Here is an 11,993-nt window from a genome sequence, read left to right on the forward strand (position 1 = left end):
TGTGAACCTCCTCAATTTCTCAATTCTTTCTTCAGAAACTCAAAGTGAAAAAGGCCTCTTTTCCAATGAACACACAAATTTTCAAACACAAATCCATGGCAGAATTTGATTGTCTGAGGTTGAACCTCATAAGAAATTTCTTTCAACTAGATCATACTAAATAAAGGACAATTTCTAAAATCTTTCCTAATCCTCCCATTCCTAATCTAAAGCTTTGAGTGACCCATCTGCACATCCACAACTTAAGCTGGACATGTAAAGAACTCAGATTTAGGGTTAAGGAATATCAAGAATGTGGTCATCCTTGCCAAACTCTAAAGAAATGAAACAAATTCCAACACCCAGAAACTTTTGATCTTTCTTTCTGTCTACAAGTGCACCTGCGATCCATTGGACACAAAGTATTCTATACATAACCATGACATCAAAAAAAAATTGTAGAGTTAGAGAAAGAAATTGTAACACCCACAAGAATTTGCTACTTAACACATCCCATTCACAATTTTTGTTGGGGCAGGGTATTTTAGGCGATCATTTCGAGATAATGCATTTCCTTCTATTTGTGATTATCCTATGGTTTACTCAAGGTAGGAGAAGGAAATGATTGCCATCAACATAAATCCATGTGGACTGGCATGCGGTTTCTTATCTAATAGTTAACTGAAAAATCTTTTGTTTTTTGACAATTATCTGGCACTTGAATAGAGGCCAAAGTATGTAACATGTTTTGAGCCTTTACCAATGTCCATTTCTCTTGGTGTAAGACAATCAAAATCTGAATAAATTGGTCAAGATCTCCCAAGGAGTTAAGCCTGTCAGCTTAACTATTCAAAAACTCCTATTTCAATGTACATAAGGAGTATGGAGGCAACATTTGTTGAACTTGTCTTTACCCTACCCACTATATTTTTTTGAAAGTATCTAATGCCTTTCTAGAAAATTCATTTTGTGCATATTATCTTCTAACCATTACAATCCTTGAGAACACATTTACGAATTTTGTTAAACAAGTCACATGCATTATCCATGCTCACATATTTTGTATATGTGTCCATGATACCTATTACAACAATAGAATGTGACAAAATTTGTCTATTCTTCATCTCATTATAGATGTCTATTTCATATTTAATTCTCCCATATTTAGGTGATAGGCTATTTACTATGGGATCCCTAGCTGGGAAGTGTCAAGTCCAAGTCCCGTCCAAGTTAGGAAATCCATTGAGGTGTTGGATACCTTGGTCAGTTAAAAACATTGCCTAAATATATTGCCTCTGGTGAAGATGAATAGTGAGATGCTTATCAAAGAGATCAATAGTGAGCTACTTATGGTTGTCTCCACCAATTTTTTTGGTTGTGTGTGTGAGAAAGTGAGTTATCTATTTGATACTCTAGCTTCTCTTATAACAAGTTCTTGTTTAAGAGCTACATGCACACGAAGGATTATAAGTTTCTAGCATGAAGAATTCAAAGAATGATGTGAAGCTCTTTCCTAGTTATAAGATAGGAATTGAAAGAGGACAGAAGAATGTAAATACTCTGTTTGAATGCAAATTATATCACCACTATTGTTTCCTAAATACAGAGGAGAGACCCTAATAAATTATTCAAATACACAATTTTGTTAGAATTCTTTAGAATAACTGAGAGGGGGGTGAATCAGTTATTCAAGCTCCAATAATGTCTAATTCAATTTTTTAATAAAACAGGGGTGAATCAGAATTACTAGCCCTTTTAATTTCTTGTCAAATCCTTAATGGCATATAATTGAAATTATCGTGCATGCGATTAAACATTAAACAATCATGAAAATTAAACATGCTCACCATATAACACAAAGCATTTTGGTGACCCAAAAACCCTCCAGGAATAAGAAGGTAAAACTGGGGTGGGGATGACACCCACAAAATAATTGCGCAATCAATTTCAACCACGTCTGATGGTTTGCCCAGTTAAAGGCTTTACACACTGTAAAATGTGACCCTGTTAAAGGATTTCTACACCCTGTTAGGAGTGTGCCCTGTTAGAGGACTTAAGAACATTCAACTTAGAATGCCACCCTATTAAAGGATTTACATAGAGCTATTAGGCCCACCCAAGTCCATGGGATTTACAGTAACCTTCTCAAAAGAATCTTTTATCCCTCTCTAAGGATCTCCTATCCTTCTCCTAAGGATCTCTTATCCTTCTCCTGAGGATCTCTTATCCTTCTTCTGGGGATCTTCTATCATTTTCTTGAGGTTTATCCACCTAGCTATTAAGCTAACCTAGCAATATAGGATTTCAATGTCTAATACAATGGTAAGAAAGTATTAGAAAGGTTTTGACCTGATAAAGATTCCAACTCTAACCTTGCAAATTTTAGATCACTCTTCAGTTCTTTTCTTTGTTTGGCTTTTCTTCCTTACTGTGCTAACAGCTTATCCACCCTTCAAGATCTATCTCCTTGAGTTCTTCCACTCATTATGCTAATGCACTCTATGGTCACTTAATCAACTCAAAGTCTTGATGCTCTGTGCTTACTCCTCACTGTGTCCTCTTCTTGACACTTCACACTAGCCTTCTCTTGGCTTCTTCGCACGACCACACTTAAGACCAACTCCCTCTCACACACACTCTTGATCTCTAACTTGTAAATCCTCATAAAGAAGTTATGTTCTTCATTTCCCGCTCATCAATTTGATTTAATCTTGAGAAAATGATATTGTTTTCCCTCCAAATTGTTTCTTCCAAAAACTTCATGATAAATTCATCAGCATTTGCCTTGAATTGGTTTACATGGTTTACATAAAATTTTGTGACATCTACTCATCATCCTTATCATCCAACTAATTCACAAAATTTAATGTAACAAAATTATTGTTACTAATCTAGCAAATCTTTTGTCTTAACAAATAATGCAGCAACTCGGCATCATTGGTTTACTAATGCTCAACACATGAAGTCTTTTCTTGAGTTACTCGACACTTGAACAATTACTCGCCACCTGAACAATTACTCAGCACCTAAACATTCCTGTGTTACTCAGCACCTGAAGGATTGCTTGGCTTCAACTAAGAATTTTCTCAGCTCTAACTAGCTTGCTCGACTCTCTCTAATGAAGTTAGTTAGGCTTTACAAATGACTTAGTTAAACCTTACATCTTTGATGTGTCTTAGTGTGTGCATCCTCTTAGAGTATGTCAGCAATACACTATTTCATCAATGGGTTAGCTGATCCTTATACTTCATTACAATATCATAACTTCAACATTTCTCTAGGTGCACTAGTTACATCTTATTGATTGCCTCCTCCTTGTCAATCAACCAATTGATAGTATTTGGATCACTTAAGCAATTTTTATTCCTACAAGTAGCAAGTTTGACATCAATGACAAAAAAATGATTGAAAACACTCTTTATCAGTTCCATTATTCTTCATTCATGATCTTTTCGATCATTTCGAACAAATTTTACTTCAATAAGTGAGAAATGTTCAATTTCAAATTTGACAGTATCTGAAAAAATCATCTCCTTTGCCATTCATAATTTACCTCATGCATTTATCCTATTTATTTTCTCAAAATAGTTTATGACTTTAATAAGATTAAATTTTATTTATGTAGTTGATTTTAGAATAAGTTAAAATGGCCAAACAAATGAAATTTCTTTTACTTAGTAGATATTACTAGCACTTGCACCAGAAAGAGGTGCAAGGGGTACACTGATAGGTTTTATTAGAAAAGAAAAAATTAAGAGATGTAAAATTAATGGAAAGATTTCAAATTGATAACATATAATCAAATTTGTATATAGAATAGTGGCATATACACATCACTAATCTTTTTAGAGGTTCAAACGTTGTACAACATTCCAATTCAAGAGTTGATTTGAATAGTACATTTTTTGAAATATTTTTTTGAGCTATAAATACATTTAAATGAAATATTTTCAATATCATGAAATTAGTCATGTGAGATTTTTTTCTTTCCAAATTCATTGAATATAATTGCACAATTCCTTAGTTGTAGCCACTCCATCTCGTACGGACTCTTTGGCTTCACACTTTTCTTCATCAATTCCTAACTTAATAAGAATTATACGAACCTCAATCAATTCCACTTTAATCTTGTATCTGACATAATCTTGTATAAAATAGTTTAGGATTAGAGATTCCATGTGGCATGAAGATTTGTCGATTCATAAAAATAACATACCTTTATCATCTCCTTTGAATTTCAATGAAAAATTCTCTTAGAATGATTGTATAATACTAGATTTTTTTTCTACCACCAACTAAATTATGTAGATGGAAATGAATTCTCCTTATGATTGTTTGATTAGAATGATTACATTAAAATTGTAAAATATAAAGTCATAGACACGTTATGCAAACTTGTGTTTAGTGGAACCTAAGCGAGAGGGTGATCATGCTTGATATGGAATAAAATTTCAAAATGGCATCCAACATCATTCAACCATGTCAAATGGTTGAAGAACATTATTTTGACCAACCTATTAAAAATAAAATGTTAAACAATTTATTTAGATGCCCACATATCCAGAGTTGTACAACAATTTGTCAAACTATTTCATTTATAAACAAGAGACACAATGCAACATAGTTCCTAGTTGAAGAAAGCATATTTTAAAGTAGAAATGAAGATAAAGACGGTAGGGAATCAAAACAATAAATAGTTGTGGAGAGAAGTGGCAAGAAAAATAGTGAATGGGATGAGGGGATCAAGAATCTTCAGATAAGATATGAATACAACGAAGAAGATAAATATAGAGATGAATACAAACACCTAAAAATAAGAGTATGAGAGATAGGTAAATTGTAAAACTTTAGGAGTGTTGATTTTCCATTGGTAGCTTGATCTTGTAGCATTCAGACCTATTAGTTGACAAAGTTTGAAAATGCCAGGACATTTGATGTTGGAAATGATCTTGGTGTGCAATGAGTGTGTAAAAAATGGGTGAAAGTCAATAAAACAAAAAAATGGTCTTTTTCACATGCATTTATGTAGTAAATGAGGATGAGGTTAATTGATAGTTCATTGAGAAAAGGATTTTGTTTGTTAGCAAATGTTCTAATGGACAAGTGATAGCTTCAAAGGAAATATGCATCAATTTTCATGAATGTTTGAAATAAAACCTTTGAATTGTCACCAACATGCTTGTTTTATGTCTACAATGGAGAAAGGGGTAAATAAGGAGAGAAGGGGTAGAGAAGAGTGGGTGTGGGTGAGGGGAGGGTGTGGGGCGAGGTCTATTAGAGGGAGTGAGAAAGATAGAGAGAAGGGGAGATGTCTAGAGACAAAGAAGAGAGGAAGTTAAAAGTAGATGGGAAGATAGTAGGAGATTGATAAAGAAGAGATAAAGAGACATTAAACATTAAATATATATAAATATGTTAAAATTAATTTGTATATTTATGAATAAAAAATATATATATGTATATCAAACATTATAATAATAACAAATGTGAACAATGTAAAGATAATCTAATGTCAATATGTACATCCCAGATAGAGTAGAGTGCATGTCTTCCACATTTTCATGTTTTGTTAACACAGCTATGGAAAATGTGTTTCACCACAAAAATGCACATATAGTTGACCCATTTTATGATTGGAACTAATGCATTTTAATTATATAAATCTAATGGACAAGTGATAGCTTCAAAGTAAATATGCATCAATTTTCATGAATGTTTGAAATAAAAACTTTGAATTGTCACGAACATGCTTGTTTTATGTCTACAATGGAGAAAGGGATGAATAAGGAGAAAAGGGGTAGAGAAGAGTCGAGGTGGGTGAGGGGAGGGTGTGGGACTATGGAAAATGTGTTTCACCACACAAATACACATATAGTTGACCCACTTTATGATCGACATTGGCGCATTTTAATTATATAAAAATTTGCACCTTCTAAATAATATTATATTAACATTTTTATATTTAAAATACTATATTCAAAATAAATATAGTGATGAAAAATTATTATTATTACATAAATTAAATTTAATTAAAATGGTAACATTCAAAAAATACATTTGAGAGTTTCAGGCGATAGTTTCTTACTTACGCTAATTTTTTACACAATTTTATTCAAAAAGATAATCATTAGCTATTACAAACTGTGTAGAACTTAAAAACCCAAACACTAAAATTTCTTAGCATCCAAACAGGTATATCATTTGGCAAATTGGTAGTGACAATTTTGATGAGATGTAATGATCCCATCTTTTGGCCTTCACGTTCTCCAAAGTCTAAGTGGAGGATAAGAAGAAATTAAATTAATTTCTTATAAAGTCATTCAATTTAAAGGTGACTTTGTATTTAATTAATTTAATTATTACAAGGGAGTAGTTTCTAGGGTATGTATTAATTATTGGAAGGACAGAAGCCTCTCGTGATTTAATTAATTATTGCCAGGGAGGAATTTCTAGGGTATGCATCAATTATTGGAAGGAGGAAGCTTCTAGCTCTTGCAATTAATTAATGTTTTAGTTCCTTCCAGAAGGATGAAGAAAAGGATAAATAGGGCTGAAAGTTTCATTGCTGATTATCGGATGATTATGATTTGCATTTGATAAGAGCTTGGATGTGTGAATCACACTCCTTTTTTGGGCAATAGAGGACGTTCATTCTCTATTGTAATATTCTAGACGTTATTCCCTTAGGGTTTGGCTTTTGGAATACAACTCTTTGTAATTGATTGCAGCATTCTCAGCATTAATATAATTTCAGCCTTGGTTCGACTTTTGGGCATTCTTGGGTGTCCATTACATGAGATGGATAGTCTTGTCAAGGACCATACTCATTTAGTATTGACTGCGTGAGTAACTAAACTTCTTGATAGAATTCAAAATTATGTACGTTATGCAATTAGAGCTTCTATGGTATAACATTAATTAGATATTTTTTAATAATAATGCTAATCAGTTTGATGACTATTTTCCAAGTTTATTATATGTATGTGTACTGTCCATAAATACCAACTGAAACATACCAATGCAGAAATAAGAAAACCACCAGACTGCTTATTAGTGGCTCCGAATTCAACTTGATTTTCCAACATCTTCTTGTAGGGCATTTTAATGTCAGTTGGCCTTGTACTCATGTATAAAACATGCTTTGTTGTTCAATCCAAAACCACCACATTTTTTAGCAGGCTATCAACTTCTGGCTTCAAACGGAATGTAAAATGCACGCCATCAACTTCAACTTTTTGCACTTGATTATTGCTAATCCTACTCAAAAAATTGTTGAAAGGAATGCTAACATGGCTAGTCAAAACCCTAGAGTCTGATCCCAGCAATGAAAAACTAGGACGCAAAACCATGCCCAATTGCAAACACATCATTCCAATTTCCTGCACTTGACTTCGTAGGGTGTCCTTCCAATCCCACTTGTAGTTTCTCCACCATCATCCTCTACTTTTCTTTTTCAAAGAGGATGAGCTACCAGTACCAGTAGTTTCATTAATATCGCTTAAAATATTATATAAGATAAAAATAGTATTTATAATTTTTAACAAAATAATAGTTAAATATCATTTTAATAGATTCAAAACAATTGATGCTTTCCATTTATATACCTTTTCTTATTCACCACTGAAGAGAGGTGTTAGATGTCTATATTTTCATTTTTACTTTGTTCTTAACTTTAGTCATCTACCCCCCTCTTAGATAAGAGGCTCACAATTTACCATTGTGTTGTAGGCTCTTGCCTATGTTATAGAAGTCATATTTTAATATTATTTTTGAATTTAAAAATAGCAAGAAAACTAATATTCTAATATTATTATTTAATAATATTAATTATGGGATTATAATTAATCAATCAAAATGAACAAATAATTAATTATCTTTTATAAATTTATTAAAACTTTATTAGAATTAACTTAGAAAAAATTAGAAAATTATATCTATGATTCTTTTTATAAAACCATGTTTATCTCATTTAAATAATTATAATAATAATAAAAATATTCAAAGTGAAAACCAAATGAACTTGTGCAGAAGGTGATTAAACTCAGACAAAGAACGATGTGTTTGGATGATTAAAATATTTTTTTCCCTCCCATTCACTTTCTCCCTTGGTGGCTTCTAAATATTGACATTTATGAACAAAACCTGAATTTACAGGTTACAAACCACTTATTTGTCATTTTGCTGAATCAGCAGTATTACATATAGATGCTTTTTACCCTTTTACAAATCCATCCTATTCTCATCTATCAAGAAGATATCTCGATGGATTTAGCATCTCCCTTTGGCTCCGGCTCTTTTGGCACAATCATAGTCAGCATTCCATTTTCCATGGCAACTTTCACATCTTCCAGCTTTGCATTATCAGGCAGCCAAAATCGTAGCAAAAATTTGCCGCACGAGTGCTCCACTTGGTGATATTTTTTATTCTTTTGCTCTGGTTATTTATTGCATTCTCCACTAATCTGTAGGATCCGTCCATCCTCAACTTCTATTTTCATAGACCCGATGAAAAATAACAAATTCAAACCCTATCAGATCAATAACTACAAAGCAACAAGGAAATTGCAAATGCAACAGCCAAAATGCCAGATTGAAATTGCAACATAAAATAGACCGAGAATAATTACTTGCCTGGCAGATCGGCCTCGAAAATGTGCACATCTAGAGTCTCCTTCCAATCAATTTGTGTATTTGCAATGGCTATTGTTTCCCTTACAAACTTCGAAGGAGGCAAATCCTTGCTAATTGAATTAAAAGATCCAAACAAATCCCACACATCAAGAGAAAATGGTGACTACAGTTTAGTGGAGATAGAAAATAATATTGTATACATGAGCAATCGATGGTGAGTGGAAAGTTTGAATGGTGCAAATATAGTTAGTGATTTCTACTACCCATCCGTATTGAAAAAGAGAGACTATAGTGCCATATCAAAATCTCAATGGAAAATAAACCAATAAAGAAAAAATGGCTACGTGCATACAGAAAATGTTTAATGTGAAAATCATTTGGCCAGTGTAAGACAACTTTCGATTGGTTGTTTCCGACATGAGACAATTGGTTGTTTCCGACATGAGACAACTTCCAGTTGGAGTGAACTCCAATGGGAAAGCCTATCGTCTAAATATCTAGAAGTTGCCAGTAATAAATTTAAATTGCGTAGCGATGACTTTTTCTTGGCAGCTTCCCATTTCCCAAGTCAAATCCTTTTTCATTTTATGAATCTTATGCATATCTTTATGGATTATGTATTTCACAATGTTAAATATTATTGTTACTAATAATGTTAAATATTACTATTACTACTATCATGTTACTTAGTACCATCTTTCATGGCAAGAAACTAGAGCTGACATCACTTTTTTTTAACAATCTTTAAACAGTAACTAACACCTTGTTATATTTATCACACTCCTAACAATCAGGTAGTTGCATCAATCTTATCCTCATGTTTGTTGGAGTTTTGATCTACAGACTTTAAACAATACCAGAATACAACAAAAAAAGAGGTATCTAGGGATTACCTACTTCTCCTTTACAGCAAAACCTATTTGGATCTGGACCAGCTTAACAAAGCAACAGTGCTTCCTACACCTTTGGTTTTGATAACCAAGGCGGGTTTACCTAAGGATTTTAAACACTATACATCCCTTAAAGTAGTTTTGATTATCTTCTTGGAATTGAAATCAACTATTAACTTATAGTACCTAATTATAAACTCAAAAGTTTTTACAATAAGTGAATGACCAACATATAATCGATTGTCACCAACTTAGATATTAATTTGATTTAAAATGTGATTTGTGCTACTAAATGACTGTTTCAATTTATACCTCAACTGACGACCAGTGGCTTATCATTTGTTACAGTCATATCAATAAATTTTGATCTATAGGAATAAAATGATGATAGTTTGTTCACCAGAAAATTAAAAAATACACAGAGTCTTTTATTATAGCTCCCACAAATTTATTATACAGACTTTCATACGAAGACTGCCACTTTGACCATATTTTAATACCACAGTTACATTATTCCTTGAATACAAGAAAACAAACAAACACGACTAATACAGTGAACCTGTCAATTCACTTGGTTCCACTGGATTTTTGCTTCATGGCCGTGACAAATGAATTGTAGCAATTTGATGAGGAGCCCCCGTCCTTTATTGCATCCCTTGCGATTCCTTTCATTTTTCTTGCCTCCTCTTTAATCTCCAAACCTCGTTCTGATTCCATCAAAATCTCTACACCTTTCACAAACTCCCCTTTCTCTATAATTCCATCGCTATCCACATTCAATGGAAGACCTAATTTCCACACATCCACAACATACGTTCGGTTAAGAAACTGGTCTGCAAAATAAGGCCAGCAAAGCATGGGCACGCCCATGGCGGTGCTTTCCTGTACAGAGTTCCATCCACAGTGAGTCACAAAACATGCTATGGAAGGATGAGATAACACCTCTATCTGTGGCGCCCATGAAACTACACAACCCCTATCTCCCACTCGCTCCATGAAACCACGAGGTAAAATAGCTTCGTTTCCTTTAATTAGATCCGAGCGTACAACCCACAGAAAAGGTCTGTGGGTTGCCTCCACTCCCAGAGCAAGTTCTTCCACTTGCTTTTCACTAAGAAGTGCTAAACTTCCAAAAGATATGTACATCACAGAGTTGGCACGCTATTTAACTAACCACTTTAAGCATTCGGTGTCATTTTTCCAGAAACTTGGGAGGACCTTCGTGCTCGTCCCGCTGTGGAGAAAGTCAAAGGGGATGAGAGGGCCTACTGAATACACATCAATTTCTTTGGAGAGCGTTTGGACTACCGACGCTTCAAGCTCTCGGACGGAATTGAAAAGGATCCATTTGATCTCCTTGATTTCCTCTATCATGCGAATCCCTCGCAAAAACATATATTCGCCTCCCCACATCCACGGAAGTTCACTAGATCGCAGTGGTGGAATGAAAGGAAGAAGTTTTATTGGCTTCTCTTCACAGAACGGCTTAAACATCACACACTAAGTTCAATTTTTAGATCAAAAGTGTTAAATAGTCAAAGTTGACTTTTTTTCCAAGCCTAATTTTTCCCTTTCACTTGGAATTCCTTCAACAACAAACCCACAGAGATGGGAAATAAGAAATACTTAAATAGTGGCATTTGAATCATTGAATGAAAACGCATATAGATTAAGAGATTATGACCATTGGATGGGAGGATGCCCAGCGAGACCATATGGGGAGAAAAATAGCGAATGGCGTAGATTGAAATGAGAGAAGTGTGAAACCGGCGAGGGGAAGTTTATGGTGCGTGGCTACCGCCTGCAAGCCAAAGCACATCCAGACGTCTGCAGTTATACAGGTGAGCTTCTTCTTTTCTTCTTCCCTGGCATTTATTTCCTCAATGAGCTTGTCGATAACAGAAGGCCCCATTCCCTTTTTTAATGCCTCCATAGAATCTGCTACGCCTTTGGGAGAAAGCGCAGCCTGGGATTCAAAGGGGACTGATACCATTCGGATGTTATCGAAGGAATTTGGAGTGTTGGCTTCAATTATGCGGTTATGATTGCCGTCAGAGTTCAGGAAAGTGATGAGAAATCCATCTGAGAGGAGTTTCCAGGCAAGTTGCATCATGGGCATAACGTGGCCCTGTGCGGGAGAAGGAATGAGGAGCGCGTGAGGAGCCATGACCATATTATAAGCTGAGCAATGTATATATCCCTCCCTGCAAGAGCATCAACGCATATCTAACATTCTTCTTAGGAAAGAAGCGAAAATGTAATGGGGTGAAGAATCGTTTTGGTAAGGACTCAGGACCACTCGCCTGTCACGCTGTTGCCCTGAAGGTGGCTTTGATAGTATCCGCGGTCTCGCCATAGATAGCATATTTTATTTTTGCAAACAAGAGTCTTTACTTTTAGTATTTGTCTACACTGAAAAGTAGTATAGATAAATTACATTCACACATTTTTAAAATAATTGTATTATTTTTCAGCTTCGCATGTTTTCTTGGT

At 34.3% G+C, this 11,993-nt stretch overlaps 1 pseudogene; it reads right to left on the reverse strand.

Annotated features, from left to right (window-relative positions):
• Positions 1-9,905: 9,905 nt before the first annotated feature.
• On the reverse strand, positions 9,906-11,673 carry LOC149534230 (UDP-glycosyltransferase 85A2-like; annotated as a pseudogene).
• Between the last annotated feature and the right edge of the window lie 320 nt (positions 11,674-11,993).

Source organism: Cupressus sempervirens, chromosome 10, assembly GCF_028749045.1.
Source record: "Cupressus sempervirens isolate cs-2001-9-10 chromosome 10, ASM2874904v1, whole genome shotgun sequence".
Classification (NCBI taxonomy): domain Eukaryota; kingdom Viridiplantae; phylum Streptophyta; class Pinopsida; order Cupressales; family Cupressaceae; genus Cupressus; species Cupressus sempervirens.